At 43.2% G+C, this 23,082-nt stretch overlaps 1 protein-coding gene across 3 annotated transcripts in view; it reads right to left on the reverse strand.

Annotated features, from left to right (window-relative positions):
- Positions 1–23,082, reverse strand: part of prr5b (proline rich 5b (renal)) — a 105,578-nt gene that overhangs the window by 74,598 nt on the left and 7,898 nt on the right. The window contains exon 2 of one of the 3 annotated variants that reach the window (XM_041215836.1): positions 18,048–18,108. The exons of 1 other annotated variant lie outside the window; for it this stretch is intronic. The gene's annotated coding sequence lies outside the window, so the exon portion shown is untranslated. Of the gene's footprint in view, positions 1–8,038; positions 8,124–18,047; positions 18,109–23,082 lie in introns of those variants that run through there. One more of the 3 variants, XM_041215837.1, reaches the window with a different exon arrangement.

Here is a 23,082-nt window from a genome sequence, read left to right on the forward strand (position 1 = left end):
AGAGTGTGCAACATGGCAGTGTTGTTCAGTTAGGGCAGGAAATTACACCGAAAACCAGAGAGACAGCCGTGAAGGGGGAGACACTATCTGCTGCTCAAAAGATGAAAAGGCCTAGTGGAAGCATTTCAGCAGTGACTCCGAAGTTAATCTGTTACAGGCATGGGGGTAACCACATACTGGAAACCTGCAGATTCAAGGAGGCAGATACCATTATTGCCACAAAAGAGGGCACGTAATAAAGCAATGCAGGGCAAAATTGAGACAGCCTGTAAGGCGAGATGTGAGGTAAGAGTGACTGCCCTTGACCTCAAGGCAGTATTTGACCAAGTGTGGCATCAAGAAGCCCTAGCAAAACTGGAGTCACTGGGAATCAGGGGGAAAACTCTCCACTGGTTGGAGTCATACATGGCACAAAGGAAAATGGTTGTGGTTGCTGGAGGTCAGTCATCTCAGCTCCAGGACATCCCTGCAGGAGTTCTTCAGGGTAGCGTCACAGAATCACAGATCACACAGTGCAGAAGAGGCCCTTCAGCCCATCGAGTCTGCACCGACATGTGAGAAACACCTGACCTACCTACCTAATCCCATTTACCAGCACTTGGCCCATAGCCTTGAATGTTATGACGTGCCAAGTGCTCATCCAGGTACTTTTTAAAGGATGTGAGGCAACCCACCTCCACCACCCTCCCAGACAGTGCATTCCAGACCGTCACCACCCTCTGGTTAAAACATTTTTCCTCACATCCCCCCTAAAACTCCTGCCCCTCACCTTGAACTTATGTCCCCTTGTGACTGACCCTTCAACTAAGGGGAACAGCTGCTCCCTATCCACCCTGTCCATGCCCCTCATAATCTTGTACACCTCAATCAGGTCGCCCCTCCGTCTTCTCTGCTCCAACGAAAACAACCTAAGTCTATCCAACCTCTCTTCATAACTTAAATGTTTCATCCCAGGCAACATCCTGGTGAATCTCCTCTGCATCCCATCCAGTGTAATCACATCCTTCCTATAATGTGGCGACCAGAACTGCACACAGTACTCCAGCTGTGGCCTCACCAAGGTTCTATACAACTCCAACATGACCTCCCTACTTTTGTAATCTATGCCTCAATTGATAAAGGCAAGTGTCCCATATGCCTTTTTCACCACCCCACTAACATGCCCCTCCGCCTTCAGAGATCTATGGACACACTGGACAAGGTCCCTTTGTTCCTCAGAACTTCCTAGTGTCATGCCGTTCATTGAATACTTCCTTGTCAAATTACTCCTTCCAAAGTGTATCACCTCACACTTTTCAGGGTTAAATTCCATCTGCCACTTATCTGCCCATTTGACCATCCCATTTATATCTTCCTGTAGCCCAAGACACTCAAGCTCACTGTTAAGCACCCGGCCAATCTTTGTGTCATCCACAAACTTACTAATCCTACCCCCCACATAGTCACCTATGTCGTTTATATAAATGACAAATAATAGGGGACCCAGCACAGATCCCTGTGGTACACCACTGGACACTGGCTTCCAGTCACTAAAACATCCTTCTGTCATCACTCTCTGCCTCCTACAACTAAACCAATTTTGAATCCACCTTATCAAATTACCCTGTATCCCATGTGCATTTGCCTTCTTATAAGTCTCCCAATTGGGACCTTGTCAAAGGCTCTGCTGAAATGCATATAAACTACATCAACTGCACTACCCTCATCTCCACACCTGGTCACCTCCTCAAAAAATTCAATCAAATTTGTTAGGCATGACCTCCCTCTGACAAAGCCATGCTGACTATCCCTGATCAATCCTTGCCTCTCCAAGTGGAGATAGTTCTCTCCTTCAAAACTTTCTCCAATAGTTTCCCTACCACTGACGTGAGACTCACTGGCCTGTAGTTCCCTGGTTTATCTCTACAACCCTTCTTAAATAGCGGAACCACATTAGCTGTTCTCCAGTCCTCTGGCACCTCCCCTGTGGCCAGAGAGGAATTAAAAATTTGGGTCAGAGCCCCTGCAATCTCCTCCCTTGCCTCCCTCAGCAGCCTGAGACACAAATCATCCGGACCTGGAGATATGTCCACTTTTAAGCCTGCCTCGGCCCAACCAACTTCAGCTGCTTCATCAATGATCTTCTTCCATCATAAGGTCAGAAGTGGGGACGTTCGCTGATGATTGCACAATGTTCAGCACCATTCACGACTCCTCAGATACTGAAGCAGTCCAGGTTAAAATGCAGCAAGACCTGGACAATATCCAGGCTTGGGCTGACAAGTGGCAAGTAACATTTGTGCTACAAAAGTGTCAGGCAATGACCATCTCCAACAAGAGAGAGTCCAACCACCACCTCTTCATCTTCAATGGCATTATCACTAAATCTCCCACTTTCAACATCTTGGGGCGTACCATTGACCAGAAACTGAACTGGACTAGCCATATAAATACTGTGGCTACAACAGCAGGTCAGAGCCTAGGAATCCTGCGACGAGTAACTCACCTCCTGACCCCCCCAAAGCCTGTCCACCATCTGCAAGGCACATGTCAGGAGCATGATGGAATGCTTCTCATTTGCCTGGATGAGTGCAGCTCCCATAACGCTCAAGATGCTTGACACTCTCCAGGAAAATACAGCCTGCTTGATTGGCACCACATCCACAAACATTCACTCCCTGTACCACCGATGCACAGTAGCAGCAGTGTGTACCATCTACAAGATGCACTGCAGGAACTCACCACCCACAACTACTACCATCTAGAAGGACAGGGGCAGCAGATAGATGGGAACACCTGGAGGTTCCCCTCCAAGTCACTCGCCACCCTGACTTGGAAATATATCGCCATTCCTTCACTGTCGCTGGGTCAAAATCCTGGAACTCCCTTCCTAACAGCATTGTGGCTGTACCTACACCACATGGACTGCAGTGGTTCAAAAAGGCAGCTAACCACCACCTTCTCAAGGGAAATTAGGGATGGGCAATAAATGCTGGCCCAGTCAGCGAAGCTCACATCCCGTGAATAAATAATAAAAAAAGGCAGCAATCCAAAATGATTGAAGTGCACAATATAACAGAACCAGAAGCTGCTGATACTGATGTCTATTCCCTATACAATATCAAAGCAGTAAAAACTGAACCAATTACTATCACTCTTGAAGTGAATAGGAAGCCTCTAGTCATTGAGGTAGACATAGGAACCTTGACACAGTGGTGGGAGAACACACATTTAAATAGCTAAATCAAGGTGCCCAGCCACTGAATCTAGAGCAAACCATATCTCAAATGAAGACATACACTGGAGAGTCAATACAGGTAAAGGGCATCGCCTCAGTACCTGTGTCCTACAGGCAACAGACAGCCCAGCTTCCAGTGATCATAGTGACAGGTGAAGGACCTAGTCTTCTAGGTTATGATTGGTTACAAAAAAAATTTAGCTCAACTGGTCAGAAGTATTCCAAGTGAGAACAGGAGTGATTCTTGAGCCGTTAAGAAAGTACAACGTGTATTTTGTTATGAATTGGGAAAGATGAAAGGCTTACAAGCAAAAATATATGTAGATTTGGAAGCAACACCCCAGTTCTTTAAGGCCTGACCTGTGCCTTATGCCCTAAAGGAGAAGGTGGATACAGAACTGTGCCACTCAGAGAAGCCAGGCACAATCCAGCCAGTCCAATTTTCGGAATGGATGGCGCCCATGGTTCCTGTGATGAAACCAGATCAAACTATTCGCATCTGCGGAAACTACAATTAACTGTGAACTAGGCTGCTAAATTAGATAAATATCCTATCCCAAGGATTGAAGATTTGTACGCTAAGCTAGCTGGAGGAAAATCTTACACCGAACTGACATGAGCTATGCATACCAACAGCTAGAGCTGGACAGCACATATAGAGGGTTTGTAACCATCAACACGCAAAAGGGCCCATACCAATATAAACACCTACCCTTTGGTGTATCATCTGCATGTGCAGTCTTTCAAAGGACCATGGAAAGCCGATTGAAAGGACTTCCCTGAGTAGTACTGTACCTGGATGATATCCTGATAACAGGGTCAACAGAAGCCAAACATTTGGCCAAACTAGAAGAGGTTTTAAGAAGATTTTTGGAAGCTGGTGTACGATTAAGAAAGAGAAATGTACTTTCCAAGTGACTGAAGTCACTTACTTAGGTTACCAAGTAGATGCCCGGGGAGGAGAATGCATCCAGTGGAGGAGAAAGTCAGGGCAATTAAAGAGGCACCCTCTCCTACCACTGTCACTGAACTCAAGTCTTTTTTGAGCATGATCAATTATTACAGTCACTTTTTGCCAAACTTGTCAACAGTGTTAGCACTTTTACACTTACTATTGAAAAAGGAACATCATTGGTCGTGGAATTTGCAACAAGAAGAAGCCTTCATGAAAGTTGAGAAGCTGTTACGCTCATCATGTCTACTGGTACATTATGACCCATCAAAATAATTAATATTAACTTGGGACGCATCTCCTTTCGGGGTGGGAGTTTTGTTATCACACAGGATGGAAGGGGGTTCCAAAAGGCCAATAAGCTATGTCTCCAGAACCCTCTCTGCAGCTGAGAAAGACTATTCACAACTTGAGAAGGAAGGTTTATCAGTGATATTTGGAGAGAAGAAATTCCATCAATATCTGCATGGTTGACATTTCACCATAGTGTTGGATCATAAGCCACTAATGGGTTTATTTAGTGAAGATAAAACCATTCCGCCAATAGCCTCATCAAGAATTCAATGTTGGGCTTTGATTTTATCTGCACATGAGTACACCTTTATGCACCGTCCGCTGAGCAAGACACACTCAGTCATCTCCATTACCAGATTGCATTATACATGCTCCAGTGCCACAAGAAGTTGTGCTTGTGTTGAATTTCTTGGACTCTTCTCCAGTCTGTGCGAAGCAAATAAGGAATTGGACAAACAGGGATCCAATTTTGTCAAAGTCCGAGACCAGGTATTGCAAGGATAGTCGAATTCACCAGTGTCTGAAGAGATAAGACCATTCTATGCCTATAAAGCTGAGTTAAGTTGTCAAGATGGAATCTTGTTGTGGGGATCAAGAGCCATCATCCCTTCGCAAGGAAGAGAACCACTCTTGACAAAGCTTCACAGTGCACATCCAGGCACTTTGAAGATGAAGATGCTTGCTCGAAGCTGTGTCTGGTGGTCAGGTATAGACAGTGATAAGAAAAGAATGGTCAGGCACTGTCTCCAGTGTCAGCAACAACAGAAGTTGCCATTTCAGCTCCACTGCATCCGTGGGAGTGGCCTGTCAACCCTGGGTTAGACTACATAAAGACTATGTAGGACCATTTTTAGTTACCATATTTTTATTGATTATTGACGCGCATTCTAAGTGGATGGATGTGTATGACGTTAGATCACTGACATCGTTTAAAATTGTTGAAAAGCTGCGCCAATGTTTTAGTGTACATGGCCGATCAGAAACCATTGTTTTGGATAATGAGACTGTATTTATTAGTACAGAATTTCAGGGATTCATGTGTTTAAATGGAATTAGACATATTAAAACAGCAGCATATCATTCCTCATCAAATGGGTTAGTTGAAAGAGCAGCGCAAACTTTCAAATCAGGAATGAAGAGATTATCCGAAGGTACTCTAAAAACTTGGCTTTCACAGCATCATGGCCAAGTGCACTCTCTCCTCCATTGAGAAAGTGGCGACTCTCAAAGAGAGGCAGCTCGAGGGACAGAATGAGGGCTTCCTGGGGTTGTGCTTGGACCTGCAAGCCCTCACACAGGCACTGACCTCAGGTGGTCAGATGGATGAGGCACCCAGTATCCCAGCTAGGTGCCTGTCCATCAGTGGTGAGCAAGGAGGTTCAGAGCAACCTAACCTTGGTGCATGAGCTGCCTGTCATCTCTGCGGGCTCCTCTCAGGGCGCTCTGGATGATGGCAGCAGCTCCTCTGCCCCTCTGCCAGTGACCGTGGCATCTGATGAGGTTGCAGTGACTGGGGAGATGCCAGTCATGGCGTTGGTTGCTCCCTCCTAGGCAGGGCCAACACAGACTCCATTGTCCAGCGGATGACCATCAAGGTCATTAAGCCCAACAAGACACCAGAGTCAGCAGGCTGTCTCCAATGCCGGTGCCAGTCAGGGGGAGCACCAAGACGTGGCACTCGCAAACGTAAGTTTAAGGCACCATGAGAACAAAAGGGATTGGTGACGGGTGATCTTCTGTTGTGCAATGTTTTATTTATGTCTACTGGTCTGTGACTGAAGACCAGAGAAGGTTCTATTAATTTGTTTGGACTGTCGAAATGAGATTTTGTTTTGTCGTAATGGCCCGAGTACACTTCACCTTTTTTATTTATTTGGTGCAGGGTACGCCAATACGTAATGCTGGACATGGGTGGCTCTAAACTTTATAACACAAGCAGTGGCTCTACTTTGGGGTCAAAGGAAAGGGTCACTTCAGACATCCTGGGTGGTGGCGGTAGCCCTGGCATTCAGTGGAAGCACTTATTTGGTAGCCTAGCTGAAGGAGAGTTGGATCAAGGCATCCCTGGTGTCCCTGTCTCCCTGGAGGTTACTGAGGTCTGCCTGCATGCCCTCAGCGTTCTCCTCACTGTGCTCCTCTTCTGACTCACTACTTGATTCATCCTCTGTGGCCTGTGGAGCTGTGTCAAGATCTTCTTCCTCCTGTGGGTCCCTCCTGCCAGTGCCAGACTGTGGGCAGCATGTGAGCACTATCAGTGATCAGGGTTTATTGCAGTGCACCCCCTGAATGGTCCAGGCATCGGAAGCGCATCTTGAGAAGGCCTATGGTTCACTCTACCACCGCCCTTGTGGAGGCATGGCTTCTATTGTAATACTGCTCTGCCTCTGTTCTTGGTGGTGGAGAGGCATCATGAGCCACCTTTTCAAAGGATAGCCCTTGTCACCCAGAAGCCAACCATCCAGCTGGGCTGGAGCAGTGAAGAGCCTCATAACCTGGGAGTGTCTCAGCATGTACAAGTCATGAGAGCTGCCTGGGTACCTTGCACAGACTTGTAGAATCAGCATCCTGTGGTCACACACTATCTGCACGTTCATGGAGTGGAAGCTCTTCCTGTTGATGAAGGCACCCAGCTGACCTGCTGGGGCCTTGATGGCCACATGTGTGCAGTCAATTGCACCCTGGATGCGGGTGAAGCCAGCAATGGCCGCGAAGCCTCTGGCTCACTGTGCCTTACCGTAGGGTAAAGAATAAAGGTCAGTACCCGCCTGAACAGAGCTTCTGTCACCAGCTTAACACAACTGTGGACAACTGATTGGGAGACGCCACACAGATCCCCCACTGACCCCTAGAGGGAGCCGGATGCATAGAAGTTGAGGGCCACTGTGCCCTTCAGAGTCACTGGCATGGGGTGTCCACCCACATACTCGGAGCTGATCTCAGGCCCAATCATCTGGAAAATGGAGATCATAGATCCCCTTGAGAGGCAGAGCCTCCTTTGTCACTGCACCTCAGACATATTGAGGTAGCTACTTTGCCGCCTGTAAACCCTGGCAGCAGGATAATGGCATCTTCTGCGGCCCCTTTTGCCTTGGGATAGCTGCTGGCCTTGCGCCTCTTGTGCCTGCGCCTCTCCTCCCACAAGTCCCTCCCCTGGAACCAGCATTGGGACACCTGGCCTCCTCTCTCTTCTGCCCTTCTCTTCCTCCTCAGAGGAAATGCCTCCAGCAGAGACCACAATCCGCTTTACCAGCATCACAGAAGGCTGTCTGATACCTGGAAGGGTCCGCATGGCCTGAATCCTCCGGGGGCCTTGGAGACACCAAGGAGACCTAAAATGAGGCCTGGAAATGCTAAGAATGAAACCTCGAACAGAGATGAAGCTGCCACGTACCAATAAGCAACCAGCAACTCCAAAACTCCTCACTACTCACACTGGCAGTATTGCTGACCTTTTTTATCCCGCCCTTGAATGAGGGTTTCTAAATTGTCAGCTGCCCGCCTGCCCGTTTTGCCCATGCAACGAGTGCAAAATTGCACAACAATGAAAAATCGGTTTTAATTACCTTTTGAATTACCTTAATTGATGTTGGGTGTGGCTCCAACACCCTTGCGCACCTGCCTACCGATTTATCATGCCAGCGCGGGATGGCATTGGGATGCTCGCCCGATGTTATCTCGCACTATTTTATGTCCGATGGTCAGTGGAAAATTCTGCCCCCTGTGTAAATAGTAAATGTAAAAAAAATCTAAATGGGGAGGGAATGTATATTTGTAGATATAACCTTTCTTACTGCCTTTAGAGATCATGTGATTGTACTGACGAATGAGCCCTAAGTACGGATAATTCGAGGGGTGGAGTTTCCTAGTTGTGGACCTGGTTCAAGCATGTAGCGTCTAAAAGAGCTCTGTAATAAAATTATCTGTTTCAAGTAAGAAACATGTCTGGTACATCAAGTTCATTTCACAGCCAGTCAGGTATCGCTGAATATTCAGATTATTGATTGTAAGTATCAAGTGTCTGAACTTAAGAAAATACTAGATGACTATAAGAAACTCAGACTAAACTTCAAAGTACTTAATTGGCTGAAAAGTGAGATTGAATAACCTGGGGCCATGAAAGGTGCTATATAAATGAAAGTCTTTCTATTTCAACAGTTCTTCCTATTCTAGCAATATCATTTACAGAAGTATTCCAAGCAGATACTGTTTCTAGAAATTTGTAGCTTAAATTTGGAAATTCATCTGCACAAGCAGTTCCTCCACTTGGTGCCCTCTGAAATAGTCACATGGTTGTTTCCATTAGGTTTTTCCCCAGTGCTTTATAAATTAATTTCCAGGTAAAATTCAGAGAACAACAGTTTTTCTGGTTACACTTTCAGAAGTAAAGGCTTTCTGAAGTATACATTCATATATCATGACATAGTATCCTTGTTAGAGACATCCCACAGCACTGCACAGCCAATTAATTACAATGAATCTAATGTTGAAAGATGTAACTATCAGCTTGCATGTGGCAGGATCCAACAAACAGGAATTAGATGGAATTAGAACAGTTAATCTGTTTTTAATATTGGTTGAGGGAAGAATGTTGACCAAGACACTATCTTCTTTGAATACTGCTAGGAAACTTTTAATCTTGGAATATGTTTTTGGTTTGCATAATTTCCAAACCTCTGGAAATACAGCACTGGACAAAACGTTCACTATTACAAAATAGAAAAATAAGTGAGCCTTCATAATGTACAAAAACATCATTTTATATACGCAATATCTAGTACGTAGTATTCTTGGGTTGGGCAGGATGCACTTGTTACTATAATTTACTCGTTTGAAATGTCATGAGCCTCTCATATCTTAATCTTCAGGTAAGGGAAGAAAATCCATTCTGTGTGAAATGTGGATATTAAGGTATCATCTACAATCTGGGTTTATTACAAAAAAATTAAAACAGTAACAAGAAGTTGGAACAATGTACAACTTGCAATGCCCCTTGCAAAGAAATCAAAGATGCAATGGTCACTAACTGCCTTAATACAATGAACTTAGACAAATACCCTTAACTTATATGTTAGATTGAACTCACTGCAATGGACTTTGAAATGTTCAATCTTTCATATGCAGCATGGAAACCTTATGTGAGGTGGTGAACAATCATCATGGTCAGCTTGACCAATGGAATAACCATTCAAGGACAGCAAAAAAAAAACACAAGCCCAATTAATAATGAACATCTCCACCAGGCCATGTCATGGCTAATGCAAGCAACACACAACCAAATTCTGGGTGGGGAGCAGGGATAGGTCCAGCATGCCAGGGTGCACAAGGCAACATCCTCATCAATTATTCTGATGAAGTCAAAGTACCAGTAGCAGCTACTGGACACAAACCTGGAAGCTGCACTAAGATGGGCTGTGTCTGATAGATTTATGTCAGAATTCCAGACTCTGGGAAAGAAAAGATTGCAAAATTTTGCACTGAGTAAACGGTGGTAGATAAAAGCAAAAAACTGCAGATGCTGGAAATCCAAAACAAAAACAAAAATACCTGGAAAAACTCAGCAGGTCTGGCAGCATCTGCGGAGAGGAGCACAGTTAATGTTTTGAGTCTCTATGACTCTTCAACAGAACTAAGTAAAAATAGAAGAAAGGTGAAATATAAGCTGGTTTAAGGTGGGGGGGAGGGGGGGTGCAGTGGGACAGGTACAACTGGATAGAGGGCCGGTGATAGGTGGAGATAGACAAAAGATGTCACAGACAAAAGGACAAAGAGGTGTTGAAGGTGGTAATATTAGCTAAGGAATATGCTAATTAAGGGTAGAAGTTTGTTAACAGGTGAAGTACATCTACCTGCACTGTGTGTAAGACATTTTCTACAAAAATTAGTGACTGTGGTTGCAACAGTGTAGCCATAGTCTCATTTGCAGCCAGTCGGTGATTTCTATTGAACAATACTGACATTCAGGTGAAGAAGATCAGGCCCTTTTTGATGTGTAAGATGCAATTAGAGTGACTGTGTGCTAAGAGAAATTTGTTTTGTTAATACTGCAGGTAAGCAGTTTGAAGAGGGGGTATCATCATTTAAAAAAAAACATTTTATTAATAATTTACTTTTATCTGTTTTTAAACTTCAAATGTTAATTGTTCCTGGTACTATTGTGAGGGAGGTCAGACATGTAAGGTTGATACCTGATCATCACTGGGCTTATGACTGCATGCTTACTAATGTTAATTCCGCTCTTTAAAATTGGGTTGAATTATTTTCCATTCTTCCCCAATAAAACACTTATATTTAGACATAAACATCTTAAAAGACTTTACAGAAACAAGAGAACAAAGCATTATCCTAATGCTAGTCAGTATTTTATTTTTGAAAAGCAATCCTGATGGTCAGGTGAGTAAGGGTTCAATCATCGATTTCCATGGTGTGTTCTTGATGCTTTTCGTTGTTAAGGTTATGAACATTATTGTAGTTAATGTCTTACTTGCAGTTATTGTTCAGGTGGGTGCTGAAGCATCAGTTATTTGAATACTGCTGAGGGAAATGTTTTCATCAACTAAACACACACTAAAGTAATAAATGCTCCTAGATTTAACCTGAGATATTAATCCCTTCACTGGCCCATTGGCTTTGAATGTCAAGGCTTTCATTTTTTTCATTTCAGGTAATTCTTCATTGAATTCTGTACAAAATGGAGAATGGCACACTTCCCATCAATACCTGTGGTATTCTTCATGGGCATCAACAACATCATAAACAAGTAGGCTTTGTCCAGGCTCTGCCCAACAGCCTGATCCATTTTGGATTTGTGGAACTCGGTGGCAATTTGGTTACTGAACAAAGATTGTGATTGCACATTCAACATGTGTTCAATAGCATGGATCCAATGATGCACCATTGAATAATAATGTAGATTACAAAACTGTGGAGCTTTGGGGAAAACAACCCACAGGACACCAACACCAGATGAACTTTGTTTTTATGAACAAGTTTCCAACAGAAGTGCTCAGTCCTAAAATGACATCCAGGTAATTTTTCTTCATCAAGTGTCCTGTTATTTAGTGTGTTTTACTTAGTGCCTGAGTATAGGCCAGTGAAGTACCTGACATTGGTACTACTCCAATAAAATTACAAGTGTACATTTAGATAACATCCCACCCATAACAAAGTGCATCTCTGTCATTTTTTCTTCTTTGGTTCATTGTTGTTTCATATTGCACGAAACTATGGGCAGAATTTTACCATTCCCCAACTGATGGGGTAATACAGCCAGGTTTGACACTCTAAAACCCAGAAGTATATGGTTGGCTCAGGATCAGAAGACAGCAGGCATAGAAATAAAGATAAGCATTTTACTTTCAAGTTCTGAAGTGGCCCTCAGTTTGTTTAATCTTTTCTTTCCAAGGTCGACCTTTCTGCTGCCCTCCCACCTGTCTACAAATTTACAAGATGAGGCCGAGACCTGGGGCAGCCCACCCTCGCTCCAATTGAGGCCCTTAAGTGGCCAATTATCGGCCGCTTAAGGACCACTTCCCACCCGCATTCATATTTTGAGCCGCAAGGTCTGTCTCCCACGGGAGCTCTCTTCCCCCCCACCGGCCCCTCCATCAAGAACCCCCCCCTACCCCCTATCCCAACCCCAGACCTCATCTCTCCTCCGTGCTGTGAGATCCCCTGCCCTTAAATGGTCCTGAACTCCAGGATTTAGAACCTGGGGACTGCTTGTAGTCCCAGTCCTGACCACTGGTGTTGCTGGGATTACAGAGCAGTTGGCCAGTGAGATTGGCTCCAGCTCTCTGAGGCAGGACTTCTGTCTGACTGAGCGGTGCAAGTCTTGTATCCTGCAAAAATGGCAGTGGGACTGCTATGATTGGCCGGGATGTGTTCCCCTGGTGGTGGGGTGAAAAATCCTGCCATTCAAAATTTCCTGTTACAAATACTCCCTATTAAATGACTATTAATGTTAAAAGTCTTATTGAAAAAAGGTTTGGCCCATATTTTCATACAGGGAAAGAGAGAAACCACCGTGGTGATTTCACACTATGGCATAGACTTTAAACCCTCCTTTTGCCAGTGTGTAAGTTTTATAACTCATTGTTCATAATATGTTGCCTATATAAATGCCAGGATGTTGCCTTTATAGCCTAATGTTTGCCCAGGAGTAAGGCTCTACAGCCTAACATTAGTTCTAACCATTCTAGTTCTTCCTTCAGGAGTACGTAGCCTCCATTTTGCACTATTGGATCTCACTTGACCCAGCCATGTGTTAAAAGCACCTCAGCATGGTGTCAGAGCCTCACAGTGAAAAATGCTGTGTTATGAATATTAAACAATATTTCCCCTCAACTCATGTTCAGTCAGGATAAAGAAGTATTCAAACAGCTCATAAGCCAACAGACTAATTCTCCAAACCACAAATGTTTCCCACCAGACATCACATAGATAAATACAAGAATGGATATCAAAATGGAGGGCTGGCTCCCTGTGTGACATCTTGGGGATGCATTTGATGGTTATAATTGACTTCACCCAATAAAGCAACATGAGATTATGCTTCGCACAGGTTGATACAAGGTCCATTCTGTACTACTTAAGAAACAGTCAATTTGCAGGCAGCATCATTGACGATGGCATGTTGCCTGGACCATTTGAGGTCCAGATCTCCTTACATGTTGTTTCCTACTTGGACCTGAGCATTATAAACATGAGAACATAGGGGAGAATTTTTTCCCGGGGGGGTGGGGGGAGGGGGAAGTTCAGGACTGGGCACGGGGAGGCGCGCCTCCAATCGGCGCCCCCAATTGGGGGTGCGCCGCCATTTTACATGGGCTCGCTTCATGACAATTGTTAAGCGTGATGTCCACCAGGAAGCGCTATGTGCTCCCTGTGCGGGCGGGGGAAGGGATTCCCTGAGCATGAAAGAGCGCACTCATCTCCCTGGGGCTAAGTGCTGCCTCAGGGAGATCAGCTCCAAATGTAAAAATGCTAAAAATAGAAAGATAAAATTTCCCTCACATGTCCCCTCATGTGACACTGTCACAAGTTGGGAAATGTCCATTGCTTTTAGTTAAACTTCTATTAAATTTTTAAAAACCTGCATGAAACCTCATTCTGCCCATGGATGAGGTTTCATGCTTTCTCTGAAGCCCACCAGGGGTCCTGGTCTGCCCGCCAACATTAAGGTTGGAAAGATAGGTCCATTAATGATATTAATGAGTTTGTCAATGGCCTCAATTGACCATTGACAGGTCGGTGGGCACACAGCTGAGTTGGCTGATTCCCCACCAACCTGAAAATTGAAATGATGTGGGTTGATGTCGGGAGTACTGCCCGACGTCATCCTGTGTCATTTTATGCATCGGCGAGCTGGAAATCCTGCCCCTAGGATGGACCCAAGTTGTCATGTCACTATCTGTAATTTTTTCCTGGGGGGTTGAAGGATATTTTTTTAGGTATGTTTTCCCCTCTTGCTTTTTTTGTTAATCCCTATTTATCACTTTAGCTTGGTCCTGATAGACAAAGAAGCCCATGCATGGTCAAGATAGCTCAGATAACGGAAGGAACATTGGAGTGTCCATTTCTGCTTCAAGGGATGCCGTATTAACTTGAAAAATCTATCTTTCAATGTTTAGCATCATTGGCAATTCGCTCTTTCATGACCATTACACACCGTGTTCCACATCTTCATCGCAGCTTTGTAAGTGTTACTTTTACAGTCATGGAGTATATTTTTGTTGCCTCAAGTACAGGATATCCTGAGACTCTCACCTCCTACAGCAAACCCATTTAGAAACGAAAATAAATCAGCTGCATTCCCGCATTATCTAGATAGAAAAGGAGGACTTACACACTTTCTTCCATTAGTATTAATGAAACAATTAATGAATACTTAAAACCCAGTATCAAAAAGGCAATATATAACCACCTGTACAATCTGCAATATGGTTTCATGACAGTTATTAATTTATTGACATGAGATGAAAATACTAAACACATCATGTTCAGAAATTTTGAAATGCCATATCCAAACTGGCCTATGGAATACCATATCCAAACAGGACCCACAGCTTAATTGCTTCCCTTGAAATTAATGTACATTTTAGGATTCTTAAAGGTTACTACCTTAAATCTGCTATAAAAAGACCATATCTGAATTATCATCCAAAATAGGTGCTAGTTCCCTCTGAGGCTACCGGAAATCTGATCTGCCTATATAATCGGGGACAAAGATGTGAAGCTATACTTCACCCAAATAATTACTACCACTACGTGAGTGGCCCAGCATGAAGGCATTGCTGAGATGGACACCATATCGAGGAGGTTTTAAGTGTGCAGCTGCTTTAAGTTGCTGTTATTTTGCTTGAATACTGACCTCTTTAGCACTTTGGAGGTTCAATCAGGACTTTTGCTACTAATTTCATTCAGCTCAAAATGCTGCTCTGCACTGGGAATGCAGTTAATCCAAGGGAATTTCTCTATTCAGTCAATGAAGAACAAGGAGGAACAGAGGGAAATGGGGAATATGAAAAAAGTCTAGATTAGAGGCTCCTATAGTGAGGCATCTTTGAAGGTGTCCCTCCCCCATGCGCTCATACCAATCCACAAGTGCCAATAAACCAAGGAGGCGTTAATTAGAATTTTTTGGCTATAAGTGGCCTTCGAAGAATTGTTTCCTCTAAGTTCCATGGCTGCACAGCAATTCAAAAATTCCCGCACATATTGTGTGCAAGTTAGTCTCTTTAACACATCTCACCTCTGTAGCCATACAAAAACATTTAAAGGGCCTGTACACTCAAACGAGTCAGCTGCACACTGAAAAAAAATTGGTGCATTGCTCAGAAGGTTGTGCTTCCTCTCAGAGATAATTGGAGTGATATGTCAACTGTGCATTGTAAACCTTCAGCCCATTGTCATTATGATGTGCTTTTGGGAGAAAAATCTATGTTTTATGTTGGGGGAATGGTCCCTTTAAGATGTAGATTTCTCTGAAAAATTTACTGTAAAGTACCTGGCTTCCTGGAACAGATCACGTGGCCAAGCTGTCAGGGAGATAGTCAATAGAAAAAGAGTCAACAAGAAGTTAACTATAGGAGTGAGCAGATTCCTGTCTGTGGTTCTGTGTTCAAACAGTTTGGGTTCAGTTCAGAACAATCTGTCTACAGAACAAGGAACATCCCTTTCCAGTAGAATTCAGTTGAAATTCTGGGAAACATGAAGGATTCCTAAGGGTGAGTTACAGTTCTGGGATAGCCAAGTGAGAAGAGAGAGAGAGGGAGAGTTCTAGATATAAGATTCCAGGGTTAAAAAATATTAGAGCCAGAGAGCTCTGAGCCAAGGTGGCAACACTAAAGATGCTCGAGATGCATGCGCTGAATGGGGAATCTACAAATGTAGTTTGGTTGGAGAATTGAGGGGAAAACCTGACCGGAGGTCAACAGTGCAATGAGACCCACTCCACTACAAGAGGTTTCAGAAAGCAGACCACAGGAATTTTTAAATCCCATTTTAGATGCCTGAATGAATCTGGTGGAGTTTGACCATACAGCCCTGCATGTCGCTTGTTGCTATCTGCATAATATCATAATTGCTGCCTCTAGAAGCTAAAGGCAACAACGCAGAGAGGGCCAGAAGGATTCCCTTCCCAACAGAATGAGGCGAGTGCACAGGAATTAAGAAAGGGAGCTTATAAACTATGATGTCCAGCAGCCAGAAACAGGATCATACAAATGACAGCCCTGTGCTTTCAATAAATAAAGGTTAGCTCACCAACTAAAGTCAACTCACACCTGTCTATTCATGAAGTATGTCTGATGAGTGAGGGTAGAATCAGGTTTTGCTATGGAGATCCTCCATGGGTTTAACAGCCTGATAATGCTCATCATCAATGATAATGCCTATTTGTGTGAAATACAGAAAACCAGCTAACACAAGTAAAACCACACCTTAGCAGGAGTCAGTTCTTCCGAAAGAGAAGGAAGACAATTTAAATAATGAGAAAAGTAAGAATGACCCAGATCTAATCATACACCTCTATAATGCTCAGTTTCAGACAGGCAAGATGGTAAAGATCTGGAAGAAAGACACGGCTCCTCTTCAGTAGAGGTGAATAGTGACAGAAAGAAACAAAAGGAAAAAGGCTTGCATCGATCTAGCATGGTTTACAATCTCAGGAATTCACAAAACGCTTTACATCCTATGAAGCAGTTGTGAAGTGTCGCTGTTGTCATAGAGAGAATGTGACAGTCATTTTGCGAATAGCAAGCTCGCAATTGCAGCAACAAAATGATGACAAAATCATTTTGTTAAGTGATGTTATTTAAGGGGTAAATATGTGCCAAGACACCAGGGAGAACTTTCCACTCTTTTTCAAAATAATGCAACAGGTTCTTTTACATCCACCTGAGGGGATAGACGGACTTGGCTAACATCTCTTCAATATTATAGTATCTCAGACAGTGCAGCACTCCCTCAGTATTGCACTGAAGTTTCAGTGCTGAAGTCTGTAGAGTGGGACTTGAATGCACAACCTTCTGACTCAGAAGAGTGCAACAATTTAGTCATGACTGATACAGAAAGAAGAAGAAAAAGTACAATAATCATGCTTATTCAAACTGATAATTTGGTTGTAATAAGTGCAGCATGATTGAATTATCACTAGGTGCTTCCAGCAGTTTGAAGGTAATATAATACAATATTTATCAAGTCAACTGGCAATATCTGTGGGCAGAAAGATGATTCTGCAATTAAGTGTTTGTTTGTTTTTTACTATAATCGTGATAACAAAGAAGACCAGCTGCTAAGAACAAAGATCATTTAACACCAACAATTTGCCTTTGAATTCATTCTGAAAGAAATAATTTCAGGCAGTCTTAGCGGTGCAATGTTGTGGCATAAGCTATTCATTCTTTATATTTATGATCACTCAGGTTATCTTGGGATACGTAAGCATCAAGGAGTGCATTCAGAGATGTCCTTGTCAAGTTGGGGATCTGGTGCATTATTGTCAGGATAGTTCAGAGAGAACATGGCTGTAGAATGTGGGACCACCTTCCATTTCCACTGACATTCTTCATTGTGATAAGCAGGATAAATCATTGTGCTATTTCCCATCTCAAAAATCTAAAGCTTGATGGAATCCACTGCAGATAAATAGGAGGGAGCAGAGTTTCTGAAAACATCTTCCAATTTGTTGGTATTTCTTTAGGGAAGTTACTGGAGAAGACTGTGAGAACTCCCATGGAAATTCTGGGAGATTGAGGCAATCCAATAAATTACAAAGGTTTCTGTTAGAATAGACTTCGCAAAACACTTTTAGTACTTAACAGTTTGGACTCCACTCACTTATCATTTGTCTGGAATTCATTTCAAGAAAGAAAGTAAGGTCACCGTTACACAGGAATCTTAACTTGTGACTTGCAGGCTGACTCATGACATAAGTAGACAGTTCCCCTTTCTGTTCGCCTACACAATCTGTATTTTGGTTTTATTAAAACATCACCTTGCTCTTTCGGCCAGCTTCAGCTGGCTTTCCAGTTTCTCACAACTGCAGTGGGGTTTATTCTGATCTGGATAAAATTTGTTGCTTACCTTACTCTTTACCAAAGGATACTGAATAGACAAAATATAAAATACTGCAGATGTTGGAAATCTGAAATAAATAAAAAGAGAAAAATGATGGAAGCATTCAATAGGTCAGGCAACATGTATGGAAAAAGTCATAAATTTAGGTTTAACTCTGTACAAAAGAAGCTCAGTAGTTCTGAAATCTTAACCTTTTCCCTCTTTTCTCCATAGGTGCTGCCTGACCTGCTTTACCAGTATTTCTCTTCTTTTGCTTTGGAAAGAGTACACATTGGCAACAGCATTTGCAGTAATTCATAGATAACAAGCTTCCAATAGAGAGAATGTGTTTAACTTCTTTTGTACAATTCCTAAATATTGTACAAGAGCATGATAAAATACATGAGAAAAAAAATTGTCCTTTCAACCCATTACTTTCAAAAGTGTTGTGCAATGGGTTCTACTCAACTTATTTAACCTCCACAAGGCATCCACAAACATAAAAAACTGTAGAAAATCTATCCTAGTCCTTGAGGTAATTGAAAAAAAAACTCCCAAAACCTGGATGCCAATTCCAAGGCAAGCCCCCCATCTCACAGAAAATATATCAGAAATTCACAGATTCATTATGAGATTGAATCAGGAAATATTTTCTAAAAGCTGGACTTGCTGGACTTTGTTCCTGTTTAGCTGCAGCATTTCCTACTTAAGCACTGCATCAAGAGATGTGCTTCATCCATGCTGAAAAAACAATTCACAAATCTATGCTGCACTGCCAAAATATACCCGAGAGTGAGTCGTCAGGCAAGTTCAGCGGAACATCCTGCCACTGACAATCATGCACCCGAACTAGTCTCCAGAGTTACTTGCAAGCTACTTCTCAGGTACTCTTCTTTCACTCTCTACTTACTATCTCTTATTAATGAATGTTATATATGAAAATATGTTGCAATAAAAATAAAGTGCCATAAAACCAAACTGCCTGGTTATGTTCTGATAAAAAAGGTTTACCAAATTTCAAATTACTTCTGTCTGTATTATCAAGACTAGCCAAGACAGCTTCCATATCACAGGTTTTGTAAAGTTGCAAGTATAAAAACACACTTTCCTGTGATCATGAATATGACAGTGTTAGGAACAGAAATTTGATATAGCAGCCAACATCCAACTTGACTGAAGACTATAGACGTCACATCATTAAAGCAGCATTGCCAATTTTGAAAGGCTTCAGACAAGCCTTTTGTTACTGTTAAACAAGTGATGCAACAGCATCTACATCAAAAATCACATGTCTATTCATTTTGATAGTGTTTTTCTCAATACTCCTTTTCAAAAAGTTCTGCTTACTTCAAAATGTTTTATTTTAAAAGTTACTCTATTACATTGTGGTAGTTAGATGTATTTCAAACATGTTCAAATTCAAACATGACTTAATTTTGAGTTTACATACTCCACCATATGCCCAACTAAGGAGAGTTTCATCAATTGTGTAAAATCCTTTTCTGAAGGACAAGTTTACAAGCTTCTTTGCAGTTGTTAATTACTAGACTTATCTCTTTTCAGACTTTAGGGTAATCCTTGCTGACCTTTCTAACACAATTATAGCCCGACAGTAAGAATGTTCAGACTGATGATTTGACTGTAGTAGTTTCAATGTGCATTAGAACATTCAGAGACACCTCGTCTGAGTTGGCAGAATTACTGCTTGTGTTTCCTAGGCTTATAAAAGCCTTCAGAATCAGATCCTGCAGATCTGGAACCTCTCTTGAATACAGCACATGTTTTATAACCTTTACCTCCATTTGGTGACATATATCCTGAGCACAGTCCATCATCTCCCTAAACAGGCAGCTGCCATTTATTTTTTTAGATCCCCATTAGGCTTATTGGCTGGTTCCTGGAGGCTTCACCACACACCTTCCTGCCTTTCGACTATCTCCCTTTCACTCCAACCATTCGTTGCCTAACATGTCCATCCTCATGGTGGATCATTCTCCTCCTCCAATCAGAAAATGAATAGACTCTTCAATACTGGATTGGATGATTTTTCAAAGTCAGCCAAACAGCTTATTTTCTATATGTCTGATATTTTTGTAAGTAATGAAGAAAGGTATGCAAAGAAAGTGAAAAAAGCATAATTTATTTAATGCCCCTAAGATTGTTCTCTTGGATTGCTTACAGCAGTGACCTTCACATTAGTATTTAATGATTGGAGCTTCCAGGAAAATCCTTAAAGATTGTCATCCCTATCCTCCATTCATGTATAATAATGGCCTTTATGTGTGAATACGCCTGAGGTTTGAAAACAACAATAATAATTTGCATTTACATACTACTCAATGAATATGCCAAGACTTTGGTTGGAATTTCATGGGTGGGTAATGGGTGGGTGCATACTGCTTCCATCCATTGCCTCACACCCTCCCCCTGCCCCACTACAAGACTTGCTAGCAGCCATCGGACCCCAAAAACCCTGCCCTGCAGCCATAATGCACTGCCAGTGGGTTAACCAAGTGAGAGTGGGACTTCTGCCCCTCAGTGGGAGAAAATCCCGCCCTCAAGAGCTGCCAGCTGACCTGATTAACTGGCCAAGAGCTCCAGCAGTCCCAGCAGTGCCAGGGCTGAGTAATGGGTGCTGCTGGGACTGCAAAGAGGCCCAGGAAGAATAGTAGGATGCTCGAGCCAGGTAAGTTGGGCCTTTTTGGTGGGAGGGATTGGGCAGCATGAGGAGGGGAAGGATTGGGCAAGGGGGCTGGGGAAAAGGTTTTGGAGGCCAGGTGGGAAGGCACAAAGATAGGGGGAGGGGTAAACATCTTGGCAGGGGTCCCCCCCTCCAATTTGCAAAGGGTACTCCCTGAAGGATGTCTGTTACAAAAATTTTAATTCAAAAATGGATTGCCCACTCCCATCCGCCTGCCCATGCCAACCATTTTGTGGCATGAGCGGCATGAAACACAGGGTCAATTGACTTGGTAACAAGTTCAATCGCCCATTAACTATTCATTAAGAAATGGTGGGTGGGCTGCTGATTTTGGCACCAGTCCACTCGCCCATATCATGGGCATCCGATCGGGGGTTGGTGGGAAGGCAGTGCACTCGCCACCCCTCGTATTTTACATACCACACCCTACCCCGCTGAAAACACACCCGGCTGTGGGTGGTGGGCATAAAATCCAGCCCATTGAATAGAAAAGTAATAAATTCCTGGGGCAGGATTTTCCGGTCATTGGGTGGGCGAGCGAGCCCGGGAGCAGCCGGGAAATGGTCCACCACCTGTGATCGGCCCCCAAGTGCGATTTCACGTTGGCTGGCATGCCAGTGTGAAAGGCGCACTGAGACACTCATCACTGTCGGGGCGGGGGAGGGAGGAGCATGAGGCCACACATGCACGGCGGGAGCGTGCACTAAAGCTCCCTGTAGGCACGGAGCTGCCTCAGGGAGCTGAAGAATTATTGAAACAAGATTAAAGCGTTAAAAAGTGAGAGAAACATTTCCCCACATATGACTCAGTCACATGGACAGGGGCATATTAAAAATTATGTCTAAAAGTTTTTTTTAAAATCATTGTTGGAAACCTCATCTTGCCTGTGGATGAGGTTTTATAAAAAAATCCAAAGGATGCCTGGCAATTTGCGCACCCGCCAACCATAAGGGCAGCGAAAAATAGCTTTCAATTAATTGATTAAGGGCCTGAATTGGCCTCTTAATTGTCGTCGAGCGCGCTGCCGACTCTCGTGTGTACCTGCCGACTGAAATATCGCACAAGAGCACATTGCGATGCTCGCCCAATGTCATCGCATGCTATTTTACGCCTGATTGGGTTGGGCGTGTGACCACCCGTGGGACATAAAACCCTGCCCCTGCAGTTTTTCCCTGATCTTGAGGCTTCAGGCTAAGGAGCGGAACCAACTAATCCAGAGAACTTCCTACAGTAACTGTAATTAGCTTCTAATTGCCGCTGGCCACTCCCATTAGGGCCATTTCCCTACACAAAGCATCTGAAACCTAACCTCAAAGGGTCAGTGAAGGACAGAAGCTAAACATTATGGCAACATTGCAGACCATCAGTGAGCAGTGTGACAGGAGATGAGCTTGTATAATATAATGACTTTAAACAATCCATTGCTAAGGGAGGGAATATTACATAAGAATCCACACTTTCGTGAAAAGCTGTGAATTACAATGGTTATAAATAATAATAATTGTATAAAAAAAGGTTAAGAAGTTTGATTGTAATTACAGATACTTTCAAAATCAGACAAGTTAACAATGGATGTTATATATAGCAGAGAACAATTAATAATATCAGTTTTAATTCAGCAGGAAATTATAAGCTCTCTCCAATTCCTGACCTACACACCAGTTCAATATTTTAAAATACATTGGTTCACCAGAAGGAAGTAGAAATAACTTGGGTAAGTGCAGCTGCTTGGATACTACACACTGGGAGCTAAATTGGATCGGCTCTGAACATGGGTATGGGGATTCCATTGCATGATTAACCCATGCTGTTGATTGTAATGCGGAAATATACTGATTTCTACATGTAACCAGCACTGACCACATTGTTGATTGGATGCATATTGCAGGCAGTCAAAGGCCAATACTTCTAGCACTAAAGTTAAAGTTATGCTATACCTCCTAAAGGGGAGGTGCATTCTGGCTTAAGTGTTGGGAGTTGCGCTGGAAATGAAGCTGTCCTGTGAAAGAATGAGGGATGGCCCTACTTGCAGCATAGAGTGGACACCAAGGTTTTCAGACATTTGGAGGTCTTGGTGGAGGAGGCGGAAAGGAGGAGAGATGTTCTGTACCTGCGAGGGAACAGGACAGCCTATAGACACATGGTTAGAATCAACGAGAGCAGATAGCTGTGCAGTCAATTGCAGGAGTCAAGAACTGAGAATCAAGATGTGGGATCGCAAGAAGTTCAATGACCTCACATGAGTGTTTAAGGTCAGTGAATGCAACTTTAACTGTGATATTCTACCAAATGAACTTTTAGCTTCAGACCTTGCTCACTTCACCACACCCTCATCCCTCACCTGCTAGCAATCTCTTATCG

Source organism: Carcharodon carcharias, chromosome 21 (assembly GCF_017639515.1).
Source record: "Carcharodon carcharias isolate sCarCar2 chromosome 21, sCarCar2.pri, whole genome shotgun sequence".
NCBI classification, from domain to species: domain Eukaryota; kingdom Metazoa; phylum Chordata; class Chondrichthyes; order Lamniformes; family Lamnidae; genus Carcharodon; species Carcharodon carcharias.